Consider the following 26,986-nt stretch of genomic DNA (forward strand, 5'->3'; position numbering starts at 1 on the left):
GAAGGATACCCATCTCTGTCCGTATATCTTCCTATACCACTGCATTCAATGTAATGATTCTTTTACAAATTCTTTATTACATAAAGCCATTGTGACCTCCTTATTTACTTTTTGATCTGACACTTATTGCCAGTTCAAAACATGCACCTTGCTATTTTAATCATATGGGAGGCTGAGGGTATCATTTAGAGAGCTCAGTGCTCACAGTACCTGTAGTTAGTAATTGTTTTCAATGTTGCAATTACCACTCCACTTACGTCGTGTATCAAATTCAATGACGTTTTTGGGGCTGACCTGTCGCTCAATACTAGTGGCAATTGGGACTGGTGGACTCTTCATTTATTAAAATTACCCCAATAGTCATTCATACTGTTCATTATATCCAATGGAATATATTAATATTATATTTTTTCTTAAGAAAATTGCCAGTCTGCAAGATTTTTTATTTGTTTTGTTTTCCTTTGGCATCGCATACTTCTACTTTTTATCTGTTTTTATTGTTTCAGTTAGCCACTTTATGAACATCCGACACTGCTAATTATATCATCATTCTTGATTTTCCTAAGTATAATATTTTCTCCCTCCACAAGTCTCTGCTATGTTTTGGGGGTTGTGTTTTTTATTTGCCAAATGCAATATTGTTTTAATTTGATATTTAGTGCAATACAATGTACAAAACAAATTTACCAAATACGCACAAAATCATACACGCTCTTAATTTTATATCCTCTAAGATTTGATATATACATATATATAGAAGAAAGAAAAATACAGATCGATATGACTAGAAAGATTGACAAAAAAGATTGTACAACCTTTTTAAATACTTATTAACTTTCAAAGCAAGTGACACATAAAATGACAAGTATGTATATATACATTAGAGACATAATTAATATATCGAATATTGAATATCAGAGAAAATAAGAATCATCCACTTATGTAAGTACACTCAATTCGAATATTCAATTCAGGTTCAAGCATATATGCGAAAATATCAAATGTTATAAAACAATACTTGAATGTTTAAAGTGACTAAACGATGGAATGGTTTAAAAGGATTGAGGAGGTCAAACGTGCATGGCTAGTGAATAAATATTGATCGTGTGATAAGAACAGAGGCCTGTTCAGCAGAGCGAACGTTCGCGAGCGCTCGCCAAAATTCCTTATACCTCCAACTGTAAATTTGGCGAGCGCTCGCAAACGTTAGCTCTGCTGAACAGGCCTCTGGTCTCAGGTTTGTATCCGACTGGAGACCGGTCCTTTGGATGAGACCGTATGAACCGAGGTCCCATATCGAAGTAGGTGCTGGAATGAAAAAAAAATCTTCACTGCTCAGTGGCTCTGAATCCCATTCGAGAATTGGTCTAAATTTGTAGCCCTTTCCCGTTGAGCGGCTGAATTTGTTATGAATGAAAAAAATATCTCGAGGGACAACAAACAAAAACAAATCAATATATTCAAACAAATCAAACAGTGTATTGAATTTTTAAAAAAAATCATTTTTCTATACGTTAAGAAACAACGGCGTGTAAATAATCGAAAACCAGATTATCATAATTACATTATGTGAGATTTGAATACAAAACATTATTAAATCTTGCATACATAAATACAATAAAAACCAATAATGAATCAATAAAAAGACCAATCAAACAGTCTATCTCCTGTGCTAAAAATTAGATACAAAAACATTTTATATTCTATCATTATATTCTATCATTATACATTGTATTAAATATTATATATACAATATACAAGTACATATTTATCCAAATATGCAAGAAGAGAATTTCGAGAAGAAAAAAAAAAACAAGCACATTTGATCAATGCAAAAACTTAAAGAATATACAAGAAACAATATATATTTTTATATATAGCTTAGAAAAAGTCTGTAATGAAAAAATCTAAAAATCTAGAGAAATAAAGCCTTCAGTATCTTGGATTTCTATTGAACCTTGACTTTGTTTACGTATTTGAGTATGCCTGAAACATTTTGAATGCGAGCGTTCAATATCGAACGGTCATTTTAAACAAAAGATAGGTATTGGAAGGTAGGTTAGATGTGTTTTCTTGCACACAAAAATGAAATTATTTATCAAAAAATTAAGTACGTATTTGCTCCAACAAAAGCTGATTAAGGTTCATTGATACTCTGATAAGAGAGATAACTCTTAATGACATAAATGTCTATTATTCCTTTACAGATTTGCAAAGTTGAAGTGTCTTTTTTTGTCCAATTTTGCCCCGCAAGCTATGCTGTAATTGTTTGTATTTTACTTATAAAATACATTTCTTTTGGAAATTCAATAAGTTTCAGGCAAAATTTCATATGAGTAAGCCGACAATTTATGAACCTTAAGCGAATTATAGAGGTTGGTATTGTCATTGAAATTATGCGATATTGAATACAGAATAGCATAAATTGTCATGAGCACATGGAATTATCTCCCCCTCCAGGCGTTCATCATTGAACAAACAGAATCTACACTACCTGAGATCATTCCATATAAATATCACTAAAACTTTGAAGTACTTGAAAGAAGATTTTAAATGGTTTCCCTATATAAAAATCTGAATCTAATTTGACGTTTCATCTTTTGGCCCAGCGGTTTGGAAAATGATTTTTTAAAAATGCCATTAATTTTTAACAAATTAATACTTGGAAAAGGGCGTGGCCCTTATTGAACTTTGTTGAATATTGCCAAGTTTGGTTGAAATTGGCATATGTGAAAAGTTTGAACAACAACGACAACGACAACGACAGACACTACTAAAAAAAATCTAATTTGACGTTTTTAGTTGGAAAATGTTTAGGTATGTAATACAGGAGGTATTGAACTTTGTTGAATATTGGCATATGTTGGTTGAACAAATGCACTAGCAAAATCGTGTATTTGGACAACTAAGTTGTGACAAAATCAACCAATATAAGTATAATAAGTCTTTATTTTTGACAGGGTTTGAAGACAACATGCTTTTTTCAGACAAAAGAACGAATATGTTTGTCTAAGGGAGCTTAGATATTCAGATGTTTACCTAATGCTGTTAGGCCTTATGTAAACATTTCTCAACGGTTTGACCAAACTCATGTTGATCGGCTGCGACAACAAATAGCATGACCTAGTGGCTTAATATTTGCTCTAGTGCCACAGAGTAAGGAATAGATCCTTATTTTGCTGGACGGAATCCCACTGCGGGACGCGGGGGTCACTTTGTCACGATGGGTGCCTGCAATGACAAAATATCTGCTCAAAAGTCATAAGTGTCGAGTACAATCGTTTACAATATTGAAATCCTCAAAACAACAATTAGTGCTGATTTCGACTTTGATTGGTTTCAATAAAAAAAATCTATCTAAAGCCCTTCCATGTAGTTATATTATACAATGCACTATTTAATACACATTGCATATAAAGCAAATGGTTCTTTTCTTTTTTTTGTAAATCAAAATACTTTTTACAGTGATAATACAAGGTGTTACAAGATGTATAAAGATGACTAACAGTAAATATGGAGATTGAAACAAAAAATAGATTACGAAACATTCAGTCCAAAAACATATTTTATGCAATTTCAATTTTAACTCTTTGTTGTCAGTTTTGATTGGAGGACTCCTGTCCTACTTGCAAATTGTCTGTAATGTACAACCTTTGACAATTGTATTACTTTATCTTTGTCAAAGAAACAAAGAAAGCGTGAACATTATATTGAAGACGGTACTGTAGCAAAGGTCAATTATTCCAAATCAAAGAGATATAAAGCTTTACTGGTGCCAAAATCGTTTCAAAAATAGATTAAAAATTGGGAAAAGTAGGATCATGGGGTTGGATCGTGATACTGTAAAGTATTTCTATTGGTCAGTTTTATATCGCAATAAATCAGACGAGGAAGAAATAGAAGAAACCTTAGACCTACTTGTATAATGCAAATTAATACATAAGTCTCTAATTCAAAATAATTCAATTTCTCATATATCCTTGAATAAAAATATAATCATTTTAATTTCTTAACATAACATTGTTAGACACAGAAAGCGTGCCTTTATGACAAACAATAAACTAGTTTCCTTTCTTCTTATTATGGTGTTTTGATGAAGAATACTTTGTTTGATTAACTGTTTATTTCTTGTCTAGATGCAATATTTTGCTTTTTACATATGCCTTCCTTTTAAATAATGAATGAGTAAAAGAATTAATTGAATCATGAATCAAAGTCACCTTAATAGAGGATGCATGGAATAATACATGTATCTTCATATTTAATTTACTTATATTAGGACCACTAATTTAGCATAAAATTAAGTGATATCTTAAGTTGAACTTGCATTGTGTTTAATGCTTCAACACAGGCCCAAATAAAAAATTCCTCTTGACAACCATATTTCAGATATTAACAATATTACTGAGTATTTTAAGCAAAATTGTCAGAACAGATTTGAAAGTAATTTAATTTACCTCTAGAGGTTGATCTTGGTGGCTTGGTTTTCTATTTTTATCAGGTTGTTCACATATACGGATCTCCAAAACCATAAACATATTGAGAAACTGACGTGAAATAAATAAATCATGCGCCACAATAATGTAACACAATAAGACTCCATTTTTTTCGTCACTTATTAAATCTTAATTAATTGCCAACGTATTCAATCTATCAGTTTGCAAAGAGAAGCTTTTGCCTGATATAGAAGTGATGAATAATTATGCGTGTTTCAGTTTAACTTCTATTTATACATGTAACATTTCATTTAACTTGAAGATTTTTTAACTTAAAGTCTATTAAGTTGTTTCATAATCCCAGAGTGTCATTATAAACTGAAAACATGTGGATGGCCATGGTGAACTCGGACCCTCGAAAAAAAAAAACAGAAAAAGGATCAGGTGTCTTTGAGGAAAAAGCTTCCCCTGTTGAACTGTTACACCCACCTTGAGCCCTTTGACGACGGATTTTTTCGTTATTTCCGGATCATGACAAGGAGCACAAATGTGACCAGTCGGCAGGGGACGCTCACTCCTCCATGGCACCTGATCCCACCTCTGATGTTCTGGAGGTCCGTGTTTACTCTGATCCTGTTTTGTTTTGATTTATGGACGTTTGATCTTGAATATTGTTCGTTATTTCCATATGTTTCATTGTATTGTTCAGGTAGACATGACATTCCGTAATCAATTTCAGCATGAAAACAAAGGCCTAAAAATGGGTATGAAAAAAGCCATCCAAAATTTGATCCAAAGGAAAGATTATATTTGCTAGCTATGCCAAAATCATTTAAAAGAGATTGTAAAGAGGCATAATGAGAAAGCAAAGTCATTTTAAAAACTTGTGTGTGTTAAAAGGTTAAACTTTTTTCAGAATTTATTAGTGTGTAAACTTAAGCAAGTGTAAATAAGGAAAAAGCACGAGCTCACTGATAATACCCTTCGAATATCTGAAAAAGAAAGTTTAATTCTAATAGATCCAATAAATTTTAAAATCATTCCTCTTTGAATTCTCCAAACAATTCGTTATTTCTTTACAACGTAGGATTACTTTATGCCGCAATGTGGAAATGAAAACAGTCGATGAATGTGCTTAAAAGTCAAATTTTTACTGTCAAAATTGTAAATAAATATAGTTAAAAAATCACTTCAAATGTTGTGTTAGTCTGCAGATAAAAAGGGAAAATTTTCCATAAGAATATAATTGCTGTTGGATTCCCCACAAAACAAAAGGAGCCAAAGGGCAAATAGTAAAGTATGGTAATAAATTATTATATTTCAATCCATTGCCTAATATGCATGTTTTTACAATTAAAAGCCGTCTTGACGGCGACAATATGTAAGAGAAAAAAAGTAGGTTGTATATAAAGATGTTAATTTATCTACATTTATATGATTTATGTGAATTTTAATCAGAAAATATCAATGGTTGATAACATCATCGTACATATTCTTTCTCTGGCTTGCACAAAAGGGATTAAACTGGAGATGATTCTTTTCAAATTGATGCATCATATTTCGGCAATAAATTATCAAGTGTAAGATACTTCCTTTCATTATGAAGCGTCTTTTTTTCATTTGACACGTACATCAATGTTAAACGCTAACGTACATATTTCAGATGTCATTCTAATCAGATTAAATGTGTATTTTAAAATCTTCCCTTCGCATTTATATTAAGAAAATGGTTATCTTTCATTAAACTCTGCTCCAATGAATAGTCACCTTAACTGCCCTACATGTTGCAAAATGAAGACATTTTTAACGTTTAGCATGCATTTTATGGTGCCTGAGGAAATAAGTATATTAATGAAATGTACATTGCTGAGATATGTTTTTCAACCGTTGATCACTTCCCTTGACCTTCAATATTTGATTTCAGAAATGAATCTTATAAGTATTTCTTTGATCTAGGAATCAAATACATTATTGAACAGCAATCTTCTAAAGATTTAAATGTCTCAATCAAAGAAAAAAAATTGTTTATCATCTTTTCTAAAATTATTGTCTCATCTTTTAATGACGATATTAAACATGAAAACCTTCGATGGCCCAAAATATTGCTTACTTTTAATATTTTTTTACCCAAATATTTTTAAGCAGGGCAACACATAATGACACGCACATATCGTCCTGTCATTGTCAACTGTTTCTAAGAATAACACAAAATGGCTGTGCAAGCAGTTGTGCCCTTTCTTCCTGTATTTTCCCTTCGACAAGAATATGCTAAAACTCTTCCTCTGATTTCACAAAAGTTTGTCAATGTAAAGTGTAAACGTCAGATACTTCAAATAATATATATAAACTATAAACATTTTAAAGATTTTGAATTTGTTTTTGCGCTACTTTTTTTCTGAATTTTAAGCCTCCTAAATCATGTTGAACAATGTTGTTCATGTTGAATATTACTCCCTGTCTTTCCACAAAAACTCGTAAAAAAAAGAAACAAGAGGTCCACAGGTCTTATAGGTCATCTGAGTATCATGTAACAACTTTTTCACTCAATTAAAGTTGGTTCGTGTTTTAAACAAAAAAAAAAGCCATGAAATCCCCAATTTTGAAAGAAGCACCATTGTTTATCATAATAATACACTTGGCATGCTTACTTTGGTTACATAATACCTTGAGGTAGATCAGAGTAACAAAGAGAAAATGCATTTCCACTTTATAACCAGTTGTGTACCCCACCCCACAGGAACCACTAACCCTGGGGCCACACGTACATTTCAAAATTTTGGAAATTTTATGATAAAATTTTATTTCATCATAAATGGTTGATTAATACCAAAGAGCAAATTTTAAAGCATTAATTTATTTTCAGTCTAAGTAACCCTCTCCCCCTGGTACCCCTGAACCAGAGGCCCTGAAATTAAATCATTTTGGAAGGGGAACCTTTCTTCATGATAAATATGTACTTAGATCAATGGCATAATATCCAGGAGCAAAGGAAAAGAATTTCAAAGAATTCATGCATTTTCACTATATTATCATTATAGCCCCACCCTAACAACAGAACCCCTGACCGAGGGGCCGTGAAATTCACAAAATATAAAGAAGCATCCTTCCTCATCTTTACAATGTAAAAAGTTCTTTGGTTTAATACCCAGAAGCAGAGGAGAAGATTTTAAAGAATTTATGCATTTTCACTAAATAATCAATAGAGCGCCCTAAAACAAGAACCCCTGACCCACAGGCCATAAAATTCACAATTTTAGAAGAGGCAGTCTTATTCATCATAACCAAATACTTGGTAAATTCATTTAATACACAGGAGCAGAGAAGAAGATTTTAAAAGAATAAATGTATTCATACTATATTGTCAATAGAGCCCCACCCTAATTAACAACCCCTGACATAGGGGCCATAAAATTTACAATTTCGGAAGAGCCATTCTTGCTTATCATAACTTTGTTCTATGTTAGTTTATTATTACTAAGGAGCAGAGAAGATTTACAAAGAATGTATGCATTTTCACTATATAATCAAAAGAGCCCGACCCTAACACCAGAACCCCTGACCCTGGGGCCATGAAATTCACAATTTTGGAAGAGGCAGCTTTATTCAACATAACTGATTTTTTGGTTAGTTTATTTATTGCCCAGGAGCAGAGAAGAAGATTTTCAAAGAAATAATGAATTTTCACTATACAGTGTATAATCTATGTAGCCCCGCCCTAACACTAGAACCCTGGGGCCATGAATTGTAGAGGACGCAATGCTGATTACAATCATGCAAACAGTTTAACTGGTCTATGTCAAGGAGTAAAGAAGATTTTTAAAGACTGCATTAATTGGTTTTGGCCCCACTCCTCAGGCCCCAGGGAGGCAGGGACCATGAAATTCATAAATTTTGTTGCCCTTAAACCATGGATGCTTTATGCCAAAATTGGTTGAAATTGGTTGAGTGGTTGCAGAGAAGAAGCTGAAAATGTTTAAATGATAACAATCGATACACGACGGACGACAACGGACGGAGATAGATAGCAATAGGTCACATGAGTTGTGTACGACTCTTCTCTCTGTTTTTACCACACCTAAATGGTTTTGTTCTTCATTAGTATCTTCTTTCTCATGCCTACATTTCAAGGATATTAACAGCATATCCTGCTTTGGTAGAATACAGACATGGTTTCTCAGTCCTGACGGTCACATCCCAAAGGCAAAAGTGTTATACTCACTGCCTTCTTCTCTTTCCTGTAAGAATTAATAGTAATTAAATAGACAATCTGATTTGTTCAGCAAAGGGAGATTATTCTCCAAAGAAATTATAAGATTATTTATCGAACATGTTTTGATATTAAGTAAGATAATGTCAGAAAACATCTTCCATTTTTTTTCAAAGAATTGTTGAAGTGAAATTTCGGCTACACCTTATAAAAAGTTTAGTTCCAGTTCATTTGTTAAAGTTTTAATTATTTAACGAACCATGAACGTTTAATTTGTAGCAATCGTAAAATACAAGGTAATGACAATATACACATACATGGAAGTCAATTTGTCAAAAACAATCTAAAAGTAGATAAAAGATACTTAAGATATAAGAAAAAAAGACTTCGATGATAATTTTCGTGTTATCTAGCGAGGTGTTTAAATATACACTTGTGACATAAGACAGTCACTATATCATAGAAATTCTTTTTAAGCTGCACAAAATTACTATTGGCAAACTCATTTTTTTTTCAGTATTGCTTTGCTGACAGAGTCAATTGTTTCAAGGATTGACATCTAAATGAAATCTTACAATAAATTAATAAAAAAAATCTTTTAGAGATTCAAAATTTTAATCTTTAGTAAATTTCTCCAAAAACAATGTACACATCAGATTCCTCTCCTAATATGGTTATTTTTTTCTATTATACCATTACTGTTATAACTCTGTTTAAAAGAAATACGGAAGATGTCTAACATCAATTACTTACTTGCATTGATGTTTACAAGAAGCTTCTAATTTGCCCGAATCCTTTGTCCGAAAACTTTACAATGTTTCCGCACAAACACACATGCAGCTTCTAAATGGGTATTCACCATTCAGTAAATTAATTTTTTCCCTTTGCGGAAAAAATATCCCTTGGCATTCATACTTCTTAAAACCAATTCAATAACTGAAAATTGATCAGAATGTTGTAGATACATGCACATATGTGTACATTTTTTTTCAAACAAAATTGTACAAATGATTTCATACCGTTTTCAAATTGTGATTATTTTAACTTTTATTATCAGAGCTATATATAAAATGAAATTAAATTATAATTCATAGAAAAAAGAATTTCACGTTCTTAATATTGCTTTAAAAAAGGTTCTAAAACAAAAAATGCCAAATCTTAAATAAATTACGTGAAAAATAAAAAAAAAATTACGTTGAAGAAATGTGATCGTGATTCGAACTTGGGTCCCTGTATTTCTAGTCAGTTGCTCTACCAAGTGAGCTATCTGGCTACTTGAGATTGAGACTGTCTGACTGCCACATTTCTTTGTTCCTTGAATATCTCTGATGGCACTAACTCAGGCTCCCTCTGTCAGGTCAAAACACTACAGGGTTATGACACGCAACGAATGATGCGACATACTCAACAGCTTAACAGGTTTGCGATCCCCGGTAGGCCATGCATGTCATTTCTCTTTTCCTGTTGCAGATATCAAAATATTTACAATTATTCCTTAAAAATGTTTGTTACATTGTTATTGAATTCAAAATTCCATGTAAAAAAGAAATTAACCTGTGCACCTATAATCACATGATTTCTTCTTATGCAAATTTGGAAAAGAAACCTGAAGGATGCAGACGTTCACATTTAATTCCAGAACAAAAGCCTTAGGATTCCAACAGTTCCAAGCAGAATCACTCGCAGAAGCTCTGTAATGATCAGGAAAATAAGGAAAACTCTTCTTTATTTTGTCCTTCTCTTGACAGATTTTTATTTAACATCATTTGATGCATCTGTATTTATCTATTAAATCCATATCTACTTGCTGTTCATTTATGTAAATGTACATTCCAAAAATAAATAATAAATTGTTGAAAATGTTATACATTTTTTTCAAAATGGTTGAAGAACCGAACTCTTTTAAAAATGAAATCAAAATTATAATAAAAGAAAGAATTTCACCTTTTTGAAACTTTTTCAAACAAAAAATTTGGCTGAAAATTAATTAGTAATTTAAGGATAAGAAAAAATCCCTTACTGTGAACATTTTTTCATCCATTTGTAATAGTAGATAGAAAAAAAAAGAAAGGTCATGACTGGGATTCAAACCCTGGTCCCCTTAAGCTCAAGTCAGTTGCTGCACCAACTGAGCATTCTTGCTACCCTGGGCATGTCACACAATGAAACAAAATAGAAAATGCGACAACCAAACCGAACTTCCGTTCAAGGTCTTTGCATATATTTTCTCCTTACTGTGAACGGATAGAAAAAAAAAATATTTGTCACTTGCATATATATATGAATATCATTGTTTTTTGATGAAAAAATCATTTATGTAGTAGTTTCATGCCAAACAATATTTGGAAAATGTTTCTCTATAATCATATCAATCATGCATATATTTGAAATGAGAAATTACCTTAAGGATACAAGACTTAAATATCCAATTCCAGGTCAAAAGGGAAAGTTACTAGCAATTATAGTTCCAAATATTACGTTAAACAGATCATCGCAGATTCAGCCACATTTCGTCCTTGAAAATAAGTAAAATTAACAACCTCTCAGATTTATCCTTATTTTAGGAGTATTGACCTTCGCTGTGAATTTTTTTGTTCACAATCATATGATACATCTATTTTTATCCCGTGTCCATGTCTAGTAATGCCAGCCAATATTTGTTTTCTATCAAGGAAAGGAAAAAGAAAATGCAAGTAAAACGATGATTGTTTATGATAATATCAATTAAAATATGGTAATAATGAGCGGTAACAATACTTGCACAAATTAAATATTATTAGATGATCCATGTCTATTGTAAATTTTTGCAATAGTCTCCACAAACATGATTATGTTGATGCATGTATATCCTCTTTCATTGTTTTCATGAAGTTAAAGATCTATACTGTACATTTGATGGAAAATTCGATAAATGTATGTCCATGTATATAAATATTTTGTAAAAGCAAAATAAAACAATATTGTTGAACATAGCGTTTTAATGTGTTCAAAAACATATAACTGAAAAGGTATAAAAACATGTACATGATTCTTTCATATGATTATAATTGAGAAATTACCGTAAGGATAACGAAGTTCACAATAAAATCCAGAACAAAAGTAAAAGTAAATCATTAGAAATAATAATTCCAAACACTCAGATTAACTTATCCACGCACAATCAATCGCATTCGCACATTGATAATCGGTGAAAATAAAGAACTTCTCTGTTTTCCTCCTTATATGAAGAATATTGACCTTCGCTGGAGAGAGTTTGTTCAAAATCTTGTGATATATCTATATTTATCCTTTAAATCCATGCATTATTGCACTTTCGTCATCTTTGTAGAAGGTTGAACATTTATATTTGCTATTTAGAGGCAAAATTAATTTGGTATTTTTTTTAGGAAAAGGAAAAGGAACAAGAAATGATGGCCAAATTGGTTTTTAAAATAAATTCAACGTCAATAATTATTGGCAACATAAAAGTTAGAGGACATGTGATTACAGTTGAAAAACAAAAACCATCAATATTTACAGATGTGTACTGTAAATGTTGTTAAATTGCTTTCTCTCTGAGTTATAATACAGAGGTATGACAGACGATTCATTTGGGCGCAGCTTTTACCTTACATGCTCATTCCTCCATGGTACCTGATGCCAACCGACCGGTCGGCAGAGGATGCTCACTCCTCTATGGCACCTGATCTGACCTCTGATGTTTTGGAAGTCCATGTTTGCTCTGATTTTATTTTATATTATTTTATGGACTTCTGAGCTTGAATATTGTTCCTTATCTCCATGTTCATACATATATACTGTAAACGTTGTTAAATTGTTTTCTCTCTCTGAGTTATAAACATGTCCAAGACAGAGGTATGACAGACAAATTCATTTGGGTGCTCACTCCTACGTTGAACAAAATTTAACCCTCGACAGGGGATATTTCCTTCTCCACGACACCTAATCCCACTTCTGATGATTTGGAGGTCCGTGTTTGCTCTGCTCATATTTTGCATTGTTTTATGGACTTTTGAGCTTGAATACTGTTCGTTATCTCCTTATTGTTCATACATGTAAATGTTGTGAAATTGCTTTCTCTCTAAGTTATATGCATGCCCAAGACACGATGCTCACGATGCAGAAAATAGGGAACTTATACAGTCTCGCGAGAGAGCTATACTGTAGCTTTTCTAGTGATGCAATAGAGTAGCCAAGTTAAGCAATGCGACGAGCCTGTATAATTGGATGGATAGAATGTGTTCCAGCATATACGAACTGACTCCGGTTTTTGGCGACCTTCCTTAGAAAGTCTAAGACCTAAGACTTTTTGGTACCGAGTATACTTCCGTCCTTTCCACCGTTTTATATTTGTAAAGTGTCTTCGGTCGAATACTTCGAAAATGCTTTCGATATCACCGATAATGAAGTTTTTGCATTGATATCAAGTAATGTTACACAGTCATTAATTTATTTGTGTTGTATTTCTTAAACAAAAACTCGAACTTGTATTAAGAGTGAATTAAAATCCTGGATTTTAATATCACGGGCTGTGAGCTCTGATGCGCCATTGTCGCCAATCGGGAATTTTTAACAAATTGGCAAAAGGCAAATCATTGTTTTTAGACGAATCATTCAAATGTGTATGTACTCCTTGGTAGTTCTTTTGCAGCTTTTTACCTGTTTACTCAATGTGCGCAGATTAATCCCTTTGTTTAATTACTGCAAGAGGTGTGAATTCAGGGTGTAAAAATTGAAACCGGTTTGTTCCTCCCGTTTTGCACACATTTGAATTTCCGGCATTAAAAAAAATATGTGCAAAACGGGAATTCGACATCAAATTTGATCTTTGTAATCTCAGTCTGTATCTCATTCCTGGCGTATCTTATTAAATAAAAATTTGCAACATGAATTACTTTTAAATTTTAGGAAACTTTTGAAAACAATGAACTATTTTGCATTTTTTTTCAATGTTTGTGAGTGAATTTTTCATGTTCATTCCTATGATTTGGGATACGTCATTGAGATAGCATTCATCTTTACAGGAAACAGGCGTTGAGAAGGCCCACATAGAAATCCTTAAGAACGTTGTTTCAAGAATGTCTCATCATAAACAGAGATCTTAACACCTCATAAGTAAAGGAGGCTAAAAAAGGACTGAAAGTGTAAACCTTAATTAGTAGACATGTGATTCATAACCATCGGACATGCATCTAGTATTCTCAGAAGTAGACAAGATGGCGGGATATGTAACAGAAAAAGCAAGCAATCCATTAAATGTAACAATATTTGCATCAAAGAGATTTATGTGGATTTAAATGGTTAATTAGAATAAATAATACCTACATCATAGTGACATTTGCGCCGGTTTAGAAAAGAGCAGTAAGAAGTTTCCAGGAAATCATGTTACATTGTATTTTTTTTAAAATTATTGAACCAGTCTCTTGTAGACATCCTTTGTACTATTAATGTTTCCTTTTAAGACAGCGATAAAGCTATAGGCTCTATATTAAAATGCAATTCCATTCATATATAAAATTGATTTACGAGTAATATGTATCTTAGTCAGCAAATGCCTTTACGTTAATGGACCCCCTACATATTTTGTATAATATCCCATCAATTATTTTACATGTTTGTATTATTGGAGTTCCTTTCCTTATTTTCTAATTAGAACTGAAATTGAATCCTCATTCTTTTGCAGTTAAGCATTCCAAAATTATGTTTATTGTATGAAACTTGCAACTATGTGGACAATGTGCCGCCAACATTTCTGATTTTATAATTTATTTTTTAAATTAATATTTTTTTCAACAGCAATGAAATATGAAAATCCAATTTTAAAAAAGACAGATTTTATACAATATTTTAAATGACTGCATGAAGTTATATGATATGTATTACCCCTTTTAAATGGTTTAGATACATGTTTTCTCGCATTAAATAAATATTAGTTATTGCAAAAAGATATTATTGTCCAGTATTTTCCTACTTTAAAGCTGAACACTACTCGTAAAAAGGCATAGTCCGCCATATTTCCCGTTCTTCAACGCTATCCCTACATCCCATATCTAAGGAACAGATCGCTTATCAGTTCAATGTATTTTGCTGATCCGACGAGTGTAGATGTACATCTTACACAGCCGTGATACTCGGTCGCGATGAAATTATCAAATTTAACTTATTTTTTCCAAAATATCATTAAAAATACAGGTCAATACATTATTTACAAACAGAAAATGCACATAAAAACAAGGAATAAACTGGAAAAAATCTAAGACCACGAAAGGAGTACTACATGTCGGGTGTAACGAAATCGAACGGCTTATATACCCGTCTGACAGTGCCTATTTATGAGAAGTGTTCAGCTTTAATGTCTATTTCAGTTTACAATGCTTCGTGAAAAAATCTTAAGAACAGTTTGTCACGGTAAAATCTAACCTGGGGCATTCTGGTCACAAAGCAGCTGTTCTAGCAACAGTTCTCGCAAAAATGTTTGTTTTTATATTGTTTTTCGTCCCTCTTGAGAATATTACACTCATATGTAGACGCCACCACTTGCCGCTGTAGAGCTGAAAATTCTGTCCAATACTTGGCACTTCTGAACAGTGAAAGATCATATTTCGTACAAGTATCTACTGCAACTACTCGGTATATATATGGTGTCATCCGAAGGACTGGTATCAACGTCCCACATTGGAATTCGAAACCGCGAGGTAATTGCCTTAACTCTTTACTTAGCGACTCTAGACATATTTTAAATAAATAGTACTGCGACACCCGGACAATATTTTGCGGAAGTGTGTTTAAACGCTAATTGATACAACGAACAGGACCCAGAAAAAAACAAAACCTTTTTTTTTTATTTTTGACTTTGAAATGTAGTAATACAAACACTAAATGATTTTATATACAAATTTATTTGAACATTTCTCGTGAATATTATTATTCAATGCCTTAGTTCTATTTTAATCTGAAGAAGATAAACTTGTTCTTATAAATAATATTAAAAAAATATATGTTGACTTTATATGTTTTGAATCGTTTAATAAACTTTCCATCCACTGAAGGTTGATCTGTATAAATCAGAATCACTCACAATTATGCCACCAAGACTTCCTTTTGAATTCGTTCGAACGAAGACAATATCCCCTCGGTTAACTTGTACAACAACAATACCAGTTGTCGTTCGTACATTACTTACATAGTATGCAGATGTATACATTGATCTAACTGTGTCGGAGTTGACAAGAACTTGAGTATAGATATAACCTGTTTCACTGACCACTATTGTCCAAGTAAAAACATAGACGCCTTGGTCAGGGACTGTGAAGATGCCACTGTGATTATTGTAGTGGTTTCCAAGGTTTGTAACTGTCGAACGGAAAATCAGGGTTTGCTCACGTCCAGGATGCTCGAGATGGCTAGTCATGTACGCATAAAAAGCCACTTTACTCATCATTTGGTCGACTGCATAGAAATGAAAGGCATTGACAAAAGAATAGGTGATTCATTTAATAGAAAAGTACTTGTCCAACAATTTTTCTCTTTAATTTTTTTTACTTATGGTGTGCAAATGTTTGTATTCTGTATTAATCATATAACTGTCTTATCTCTTGATATTTTCTTCAAATTTCTCTGTGTTCATATTGCAAAAGAATAGCATCAAGAGCCAGGTCGAGTTTATATAAAAAATCAAACACATTTTCAAACAGCAGAAACTTAGCATTTAATTTTTGATACAAGAGGTCATTTAACTGCTAAAGTCAAGACATGCAAATGTAATATAGAATAATATTAGAATACCTGGTAACTCTCTCCTTTTCCTTACTAATTTAGTTTCAACAAGGAAGTCCATATCTCTTAAATGTTTTTTGTTTCCATTTTTGTTTTCTTCTGTGAAACCTTGGCCATTGCTTTTAGCCGAACACATCAGATCACATTTCCATGAAAACATCTTCATAGCTTCTTTTTGATTTTTCATATCCATCTCCAGATTTTGGATTTTCTTTTCTTGAATTTTTGTTAAATTCAAAAATTTTTCTACAGTGTTTTCCAATCCTCGAATATAAACATTCTGTTTTCTTTGAGTCAATAGGAAGCTTTCTACGATCTTTTCCAGTTTGTTTAGTCGTGAAATATCAGACTGTTGACTGTATATTCCACAAGGAAAACACAAAAAAGATATCATAAAATAAAAACACAACATACTTGATTGTGATATGAGGTGTATACTTGGATGGGGTTATTTTGATATGTACCTAATCCTAGAGCTTTTTGACAAGGAGGTAAAAACAGGTATTTCATAACTGTGTAGATAAAACGTATCTTAACCTAAGCAATTGATCTGATGTTTGTTCAGCTGTCATGTTTACAAATCACAAAATTTAGAATTCGATTACACTTAATGATATATATAAAGCACCAGAGAGAAATGAGGGTTTCTGCTGGCGAGAATATCAAAATATTAATAACACTACTGAAAAGATTTAATATTAGCATTTTTTAACGTTAGTGTTTTCTTTTACATTCTTTTGTAGGGATTTTTATTTTGTAACCCAAGTTATATTTGGAAAGAAAATTACGAGTTTAAGAATGAGGTCGATTTCGTACTGCTTTTATCTGACAAGGTGTAAAGACTTCCTTGATAAGAATACTGCACTAACAGTGGATAATTGTAGCAATAATGTAGTTCTCTGGAATGTTTTTTTTAATATCGAGTTAGATTCTGAAATATTATTTCAGCTTACCAATAAGAGCCCTGTTTCTTTCGTCAAAGACACGAAGAAGGAATGAATGTATCATGAGTAAGAAAATAAACTTTTAAATGAATAATGTTTAAAAATGATAATCTGAATGTGCTTTATAAAAGAAACCATCTCAATATGCGATTGGTTAAAATAGATGATAGCATATTTTATATTAGCATTCAAAATGTTAATTAAAAGATTTTAATGACTATTCCTATAATCTTGTAGTGAACTTTAAAAAAGAATGAGTACACGTCATACAACAAACAGTTCTATATTTTAAATGTAAGCTGATCTCAATACTCCAAATAACAGGGTAAAAGAAACACCATTAATTTAATTAATGAAGTAGTTTGCTTGTTAACCCTTATCACATAGATGCACTATTTTGAATATAAGCATATTTACTTTTTTTCATTGTCGTCAAGAAAAGTATAGGGCGCACGTTAAAAACCATTATACCTGTACCATTTTCAGAGACAAGATAAGGTCATGTGCAACGTAGGTTGATTTTTTTTTTATCTTTCTCCATGGAATTGAAGAGTTCCAATTCTTGAAGGAACTGTGTGATTGTATTTTAATGCCTTTATGATTATGGCGTTGTATACTTCTTCTGAAACAATTTTGGATGAAAGAAACATATAGAATATACATGTATGTGTAGTATTTTTTTTTTTTTTTTTACATATTTTTCTTTAAAATTATTCAAGATATTTCATCAATTAATATTTTTTAAAACCCTGGCAATGCATGCTTATTTTTTTGCTCTGAACATCTGATGACACTATGAATCTAAATTAAGAATATCGTCAGTAGGTAAGGTACGTTGCATATGTCCTTACATGAAACTTGAACGTGATTTTATATTTCATCTAAAAATTCAACCCTTAAGCTCAGCGTATGCATGCACTGTAAATCAATTTTTATTCGCTAGAACTTTATTTTCGCTTAGTTACGCAAGACAGCGTGCTCGCGAATAATTCATCCTCGCGGACAGAGATTCCTGTAGATTATATAGAGCATTAACAACAATTCGTGAAAATTTTGCCTCGCTAATCAAGTATCAATGACTATCTCGCAAAAACAAAGTGTCGCTAAAAGTGAGGGATCTGTAGTATCATTTTTTTTCTAAAATGGCAAATATCGTCTTAAGTTTAATTCCTTCGAAGAAATCATTTTATCATTTGATAAATATTTGCAAAGGACTACAATTAACAAAACAAGATATGTTTGTGAAACACTGATGACATCGTAAGTTACATTGAAGCTGATGACGAAGGTTATATTTTCTCAGATGTAAGTAAAAATTCCAAGGTCAAAAGATTAAAAAAATATTAGGGTGAATTCACCATCATCGGACACCCTTGTACTTCAACAAGTTCTAGCGATATCGCTACCAACGGAAAATTATCAAAATGGAACTTGATATTTAGTGTGTGATTGAAATTTAAATTTAGAACAAAATTATATGATATTTATTGATAAAATATCATTAAAAACCTATTTTTTAAATGACTCAGACGTCACCATGGATCAGACCAGGCTTGGGGCGAATTACATTGTAAAGTAATGCATTTCATTACCATTACTTCAACAATTTTGGCAGTTAATTACCATAACCATTACTCCATTTTCTGAAATGCATTAAATTTCATTACCATTACTTTAGTAAAGTAATACATTACCATTACCATTACTTTTGGAGTTTTTTTTTCAAATAGAAATAGGAAACTTTGCAATTTTCTTTTTCTTAAGCATGCATGCATCCACCCACTTCAAAACTAAACATGATTAATGATAATACAAATTGATTTCAATTACTAATGTATATATTACATTGTCAATAACTTACATTCATGGAAAGTTTAAACTTTTAAATTGTCAGTAAAATAAAACATTTACAATATGCACTTTTAGTGTAATTATTGATGTCATATAGCAATTTAACTTTTGGGGCTATTCAACCCCTGCCCAAAAAAATCTAATAAAAAAGCATAGGCTATTTTGATCTAGTGCCTTAAAACAATAAATTTTGTATTGTTTTATGGATTTTTGATCTTGGTTACTGTTCGTTATATCCATATGTTTCATGCATTGACAAACTTGTAAGAAAGGTAGTCAGCATGTACATTTTGCTCTGCTAAGCATAGAATGCCTGCATGTCTTCTATTTTCTTTGGTACAATGCATTTTTCATGGTCAGCTCAAGCTAGATCAGATCAATAAATGTTTTATAAACACGGTCAGGAGAAAAGGACTGGTAATTTAGAGCATTTCTCCAATCTATACATTGTTTAAATTGTTACATAACCCAGAGACATAGTGTGTGGGTACATACAAAACAATGCTGTGTAATGCTATGTAATGCCAGCATTACACTGAATTTTATGAAGTAATGCATTACATTACCATTACATGTAATGCAAATTTTTGGGCATTACACATTACTAGCATTACTTTGAGTTCAAGTAATGCATTGCAATACATTACAATTACAATTAGCATTACCCCAGGCCTGGACCAGACATTATTTTCACTGCATCAGAAAAACGGCATTTTAACCGGAAAAATGTCACATCTTTTTCAAAGTGCTTTAATTTTATTGATATTTGTATACTTTAATCATAAAATTCTGATTATTCCCCTTTGATGATGTAAAACATGACGTAAGGTCAAGGCCATTCTCGAGGTATTTTTTATCACAACATGATAATAACAATCGGTGTCATTAAAAAATTCAAATCTTTAGCTTCAAGACGGAAACAAATAAATACACCAATCTCTTAGGTTGAATTAGAGTTTATTGCCTAAAGTTGTCCAAAGCAAGGTATGTGTCCGATGCATGGTTAACTCACCCTACCCAGAAACAGACTTCTGTCAATTTATATACTTGCTATTACAGTAAAGGGCCATCTTTTTTTTTTTTAAAGTACTAAATTCTTGAGTCAGGACCGTGTTTAACAAAACTTTGTTTATTCTTTCCTGGCAAAAATAGCACAAAAACATTTTTTTATTCCTTCATTTTTTTCCATCTCGTCCGAATGTATGTAAAAATTTCATGAGAATCAAAAAAACATCTCCCTTCTGACCCATTATATTACACTGGGTTGGGAGAGGGCAATCAAACTCTTATAGATAGCCCAAGCACCAACCATTCAAAAGTTATGTTCAATGTTAATGTTGTTTTCTTAAAAATTGGATCAAACTCCAAGGTCAAGGGGTCAAGATTATTGTTACAAAGAAAAGACCTTAATACAAGAAATACACTTGCAATTGCAAAGTATAAAACCCCTAGAACCAACTGTTCAAATGTTAAGGTCAAGATCTAGTAAATGACTTTAGAATAACGTTTTTGTGCTAGATCCATTATGACATCATAATCACTTTCAACTTTCTTTTCCCGTGCTTTTCGGCTCTAATAGAATTATGTAGAAAATAAAGTATTTTCGTGGAATTCAATTTGAAATCACGTGAAAACTAGTCCCGATACTTATATTAATTTTGACATTATTTTAAAGAAGAGGCCAAAAACATACAAATTACCGTTTTTTTGAGAAACTGTAGGCAATCTGGATACATTTTCTTAGTCTGATATGAAAAAAAAAACCTCCCATATTCATTAATGATTTTCTTAATTTTTTATTAGAAATGAGAGTTTAAAATATGATTTTCATCTTGTTTCCCTACAAATTAAGCCCCAAACCTCCTTATTTATCCAGACGTAAGCTATAAAGCACCAGTAAAGGAATTAGTTTCTCAAATTTGATAAAGCTGTAGGCACCTTTCATTTATTAGATCTTGACCTTAAGCAAATAGTCATTTTTTTAAAGTAGGTCATACTCTAAGATCGTAAGATCAAAATTGTTTGGTACCCAGGGGAAGGTTTTGTCACAAGGAATATCTGAGAAAATTGAAATCCATAGTATTAACTGTTCAACAGTAATGGTCAAAATGTTGTCAAATTCTTAGGTCAAAAGGTTTGAAAAATATAATCCTATGGAAAGGTCTTGCCACGATAAATATACATGTGAAGCATGGAAGCCCTAGCAGCCACTGATCAAAAGTTATGTCTAAAATTAAAGTTTTGCAATTTTTTGTTTACAAAAGACGTCAAATTTGTTGGCACCTAAAGTAAGACCTTTTCGCAGGAAAAATATATGTGAAATATGACAGACGTAGCTAAAACCAATCAAAAGATTTTTTCGGACAAACATACACACAGCTAGGACAGACAGACGGACAGTGCAAATACTAAATACCGCCCGAATTAACAAATTTACGAAAACAGGAGCATTAAAAATATAATTTAACTAAAAAACGCATTTTTCCTTTGCTTAAGAGTCACACATTTAGAGTAGAAGCACAAGAGTTTGATCAATACACTGCATTTCAAATCCCGGAAAAGACCTTTTAAACCGTTGTTCCATATCTTGCAGTATTCGCTGGGCCATAAAAAAGTCCCTCCATAAGCAAAGGCTATAAGTGCCGACTACATGTCTTAATTTACAGTACTCCCATGACCATGTGTGGTGTCTCAACATGAGTGAAAAAATTCCCGAGAAGACGTCTCCTGAGATGTAGCAAATGAAAGTTTCCTCGATTAAATAAATTACACTGCATATTCATGAAACAAGTAAAATATTTCTCAATATCAAGTTTGAAGTTTAGCTTAAGAAACTCATATTCTCATTTACACAAAGTGATAGAAAAATTTTCAAATATATAATCTCTATTTCAAGGCTAAAGTGAGCTCTTCTGATCAAAATTTGTCCGTTGTGTGCAGTTGTTGTTCTTGTCGTCGTAAACTTTTCACATTTTCATCTTCTTCTCAAGAACCACTGGACCAATTTCAAACAAACTTGCCACAAAGTATCCTTGGGTAAAGGGGATTCAAGTTCAAATGAAGGGTCATCCTCGGGTAGTGTAGATTCAATTTCGTTCAAATCATGACACCGGGGGTGGAAGAATGGGGCCACAATAGTTGAGCAAGATTTAATGTAGGAATACATAGAAAAAATCTTTAAAAATCTTCTCAAGAACAACAAAGCCATGATTGATCATCAATATAAAAGCATAAAAAAGGTAATGTAGATTTAAATTTGTTCAAATCATGACCAACCAGGAGCCATTAAAGTGGATCATTGTTTTACAAAGGAATATAAAGGCTATATCAATAAACATTTTCATCTTATAAGCAGCAAAGCCATTATTTATCATACATGTAGTAATCTAAAAGCATCCGTAGAAAGAATAGATTTAAGTTTGTTCAAATATCCCCTCTCCCGTGAACCCAGTTTTATATTTAAACTTTTCAATACTGTACTGATTTTTACTTTTACCTAGCCAGTTGTTCAGGTGAGCGATGTGGCCCATGGACCTCTTGTTTAATATTGGGATTTTTTCCCCCTGTGCAATCCTGTAGTTTTGCAGCACGTCATTGAGATAGCATCCATCTTTACAGGAAACAGACGTTGAGAAGGTCCAAATAGAATTGCTTCTCCTTTAGCACGTTTCAGAAATGTCTCTCCATAGAAGAAGGGGTTATCCACTCATTAGTAAGAAGAATCTGAAAAAGGACATCAAGTGACAGACTTTATTAGCAGACATGTGATTCAAAACCCTCGAACATGCATGCAAGTCTTTTAAGAAGTAGACAAGCTGGCGGGATATGTAACAGAAAAAAAAACTTCATTAAAATGTAACAATATTTGCATCACAGAGATTTATGTGGTTTTATATGGTTAATTTTAATGAATAATACCTACATCACAGTGACATTTGTGCAGGTTTGGAAAAAAAAAATCAATTAGAAGTTTCCAGGAAATCATGCTACATTGCATATTTTTAAATTAGTGAACCAGTCTCTTGTAGACATCCTTTATACTATTAATGTTTCCTCTTAAGACAGTGACAAAGCTATAGGCTCTATATTAAAATGCAATTTCATTCATATAAAATTGAAATTGATTTACGAGTAATATATATTTTATTCAGCAAATGCCTTTACGTTATTGGATTAATGGACCCCTTACATTTGTATAATATTTGTATTTTGTATAATATTCCCATCAATTATTTTACGTCTTTGTATTATTGAAGTTCCTTTCCTTATTTTCTAATTAGAATAGAAATTGAATCCTCATTCTTTTGCAGTTAAGCATTTCAAAATTATGTTTATTGTATATGAAACTCGATCGCAATTATGTGGACTTAGATTCGCCAAAATTCCAGGAAACACTCCTAAATTTTATATTGTGTTTACATTTATCTTAAAATGAATAATTTTCAACATCAATAAAATATGAAAATAAAATAAAACAGACACCAAAAATATTCATACAATATTTCACATAAGTAGATGAAGTCATATATAATCTGCATTATACCCTTTTCAATGATTTATATAAATATTTCTTGCGTTTAAATAAACATTAATTTTATTATATGGATTGATTCAAATATAACAATTTTTCACTCATATGGAGACGCCACCAAAAAAATCCATATAATATTTTACTACTAAGTTTATAGGTGAAGTCATATATAATCGCGACGTAAGGCATCATACCCTTGGAAAAAAATTCATGTATATAGATTTATATACATGTTTTCTTGCATTTAAATAAACATTAATTTTATTATTTGGAAAAAGTATAAATGATTTTTATTCAATATTTGAAATCCTACTTATAATTTAATTTCAATGTAGACAATGAGACAATTTTTTTTTCTTTCGGAAAAAGGCTTCAAATAAAAAAAAGTTGTCAAGCGGAGAAATAAGATCATTGTGAAAAGTTATGTTATACAAAATGGATAAAACCGTTTAACCAATCAAATGACGTGTTACAACTAAAATTAAATTATTTTGATTTACAAGACTTCAGAAAAAATGGCTGAAAGATCAATGTGAAAAAGAATCATTAAACCTTCCTTAAACTATAAAATTTACAACGATTTAATGTAACTATAAAATTTGATTACAAAAGCAATAAAATCAGGTCACAAGCGACAAAAACGTGTCGATGCACTAGTGATGTAATGCATTACATAAATGTAATTATGCAAACTTTAAGTGTATAAAGTGTCACATGGCGGTAGTGGCAGTGCACGAAAGTCATCTATATTTATCTTTCATTGAAAGTACCACGTAGCATGCAACTATGGTGTGATTGTCATTATTTTTCATTTTTAAAAGAAAACTTAAAACGGATGAGTGCGGTTGAGTGAAAAAAAGGAGAGAAATTCTTACAAAATACATTATCTTCTTTATAGTTATACAAATGATTTTTTTAAAAGAATTCTGGCAAAAGATCAAATATCTTTTTAACAGAAAAAAAGATTATTAGAAGGTCCTTAGATATTTATTTCATCTTTCATGATATTTTATAGTGTTTACTCATATTGCAGTGTTCCATTTGATAAAAATGGGAATGTTAAGCTGATATTTTTACGGTCATTTATAAATAGATGCATAAATAAATGAACAAATAAGATTTGAAAAATACTCAGCAATTAAGATATGTCAATCTTTCATTAACTGGGAACACCAATCATTGTTAAAAACATTAAACATACATCATACCAAACAAAATCATTAAAACTTATGAGGGTTATATAATTAAATGCAATAGAAGATACATTTGCTACATGTACCAACATGCAAGTACATAGTAAAGAACAGAATGCATATTTCACATCTAAATAGTCTTAAATTTTGTACACGTGTATATATTAATAATAAGTAACGCATGGTACAAAAAATATACACTGTTAACAGTATATTTAAATTATTTTTTTTATCTGAAAAATAGGGCAAGAAACGCCCTAAAGAGTTAACACTTAAAACGTTAATTTACATGTGGAGGTGGGATGGGGGCGGCGTAAGAAAATTGTTGCAATGTTTACCGAAAAAATTAATCTGGAGACAGACGTTATCCTACGCGCATGTGTAAAAGTGAAAAGACAGGGATAAGGGGTACCTCCAAAGGGGGGAAGGCTTGTCAAAGGAATAATAAGAAATATCATACTTAAAACCTCAGTATCCATCAATGTTTTTATAAAATGAAATAATTTTTTTTTAATCAATCAACATTTTTCTATTCTGTGAGACGTATTCTTGACATTGACACAATTTGTCGAGACTCATCGTTTTTCTACATCATTTGTTAAGCAAAATGTTTGTGGCACGTGGATGCATTGACATTTATCAGTAAAAATGCAAATGGACTTGAAAAAATGTAAATCAAGGGGAAAAAATACTAAATCCCATTCAGAGTTTATGTAAGAAATCAAAGATTTATAGATGTAAAATAATGACAGAACTTGACTGCCTCTTTTAGCCTTTTTTGACTCTTTGACCTCCAATTGACATCTATTAAATGCAGTATACTATTTACAATTTTATTCCTGATTTTTCTGATTTATCATTGTTACTTTTCATAACACATTTTGTGTGAATTTATCGAATGAACTGGCTGCTGATGTAAAATACCTGTGGGTTTTTTTTATCACATATTTGAGACATCACAAAATACCAATGAAGAGAGTCAAATTTATATCATTGATTGCCGGTTAGGGTCATTGAATAGTTAAGCCTCTTTAGCGTAATAAAACCTATGTAAAGTAATGCTTAAAAATAACAACAAAAAACTCTAACACAAAGTGACGAACACTAGGTGAGAAAAAGTTGATTTTTTATATAAATATACGTCACAGGTGTCTATGCCACGTATTTTGATGTCCAATATAAGAATTTGATGTAAAGATTTTTTTTCATGGTGATGGCAGGAGATAAATGATGTGCTATCCTATTTAAACTGGTCATATATGAACTAAAATATTCACCTTGATTTACTTTCTGTAGACTCTCCCGTTAATTATACAGTTTTTCAACAAATGATCCATTATCCCCACAGAACCAATGTTTTAGCATTCGCTATATGACTTACAAGTTTACAAGACTTCAGAAAAAATGGCTGAAAGATCAATGTGAAAAAGTATCATTAAACCTTCCTCTCCGACGGTTGAACTGTAAAAATTTACAACGATTTAATTTAACTGTAAAATTTGAACAATGATGATTACGGAAGAAATAGAATCAGGTCGAAAGCGACAAAAACGTGTCAATGCACTGGTGATGTATTCCATTGTATAATTGTAATTATGCAAACTTAAAGTGCACAAAGTGTAACATGGCGGCAGTGGCAGTGCACGAAAGTCATCTATATTTATCTTTCATTGAAAGTACTCAGTAGTATGCAACTATGTTGTTATTGTCATTTTTTATTTTTTAAAACAAAACTTTGAACGGATGAGTATGATTGAGTGAAAAAAAAGCAGAGAAAATCATACAAAATACATGATCTTCTTTATAGTTATAAAAAAAAATGATTTTTTAAAAAAATTCTGGCAAAAGATCAAAGAGTTTTTTAACAGAAAAAAAGATTATTAGAAGGTCCTTAGATATTTATTTTATCTTTCATCATTTTCTATATTGATTACTCATATGACAGTGCTATATTTGACAAAAATGGGAATGTTAGGTTGATATTTTTACGGTCATTTATAAATAAATACATAAATAAATGAACAAATAAAATAAAATTACAGATCAAT

At 31.6% G+C, this 26,986-nt stretch overlaps 1 long non-coding RNA gene across 1 annotated transcript; it reads right to left on the bottom strand.

Annotated features, from left to right (window-relative positions):
• Nucleotides 1-1,135: 1,135 nt before the first annotated feature.
• On the bottom strand, nucleotides 1,136-9,513 carry LOC134247132 (uncharacterized). Its single transcript, XR_009987772.1, has 4 exons — nucleotides 9,397-9,513; nucleotides 8,512-8,671; nucleotides 3,040-3,231; nucleotides 1,136-1,308 (listed from the first exon to the last, which is right to left on the bottom strand). It is a non-coding gene; the product is annotated as an uncharacterized LOC134247132 (long non-coding RNA).
• Nucleotides 9,514-26,986: the final 17,473 nt, after the last annotated feature.

Source organism: Saccostrea cucullata, unplaced genomic scaffold (genome assembly GCF_032062105.1).
Source record: "Saccostrea cucullata isolate Sc308-1 unplaced genomic scaffold, CSIRO_AGI_Scuc_v1 ctg103, whole genome shotgun sequence".
NCBI lineage: Eukaryota > Metazoa > Mollusca > Bivalvia > Ostreida > Ostreidae > Saccostrea > Saccostrea cuccullata.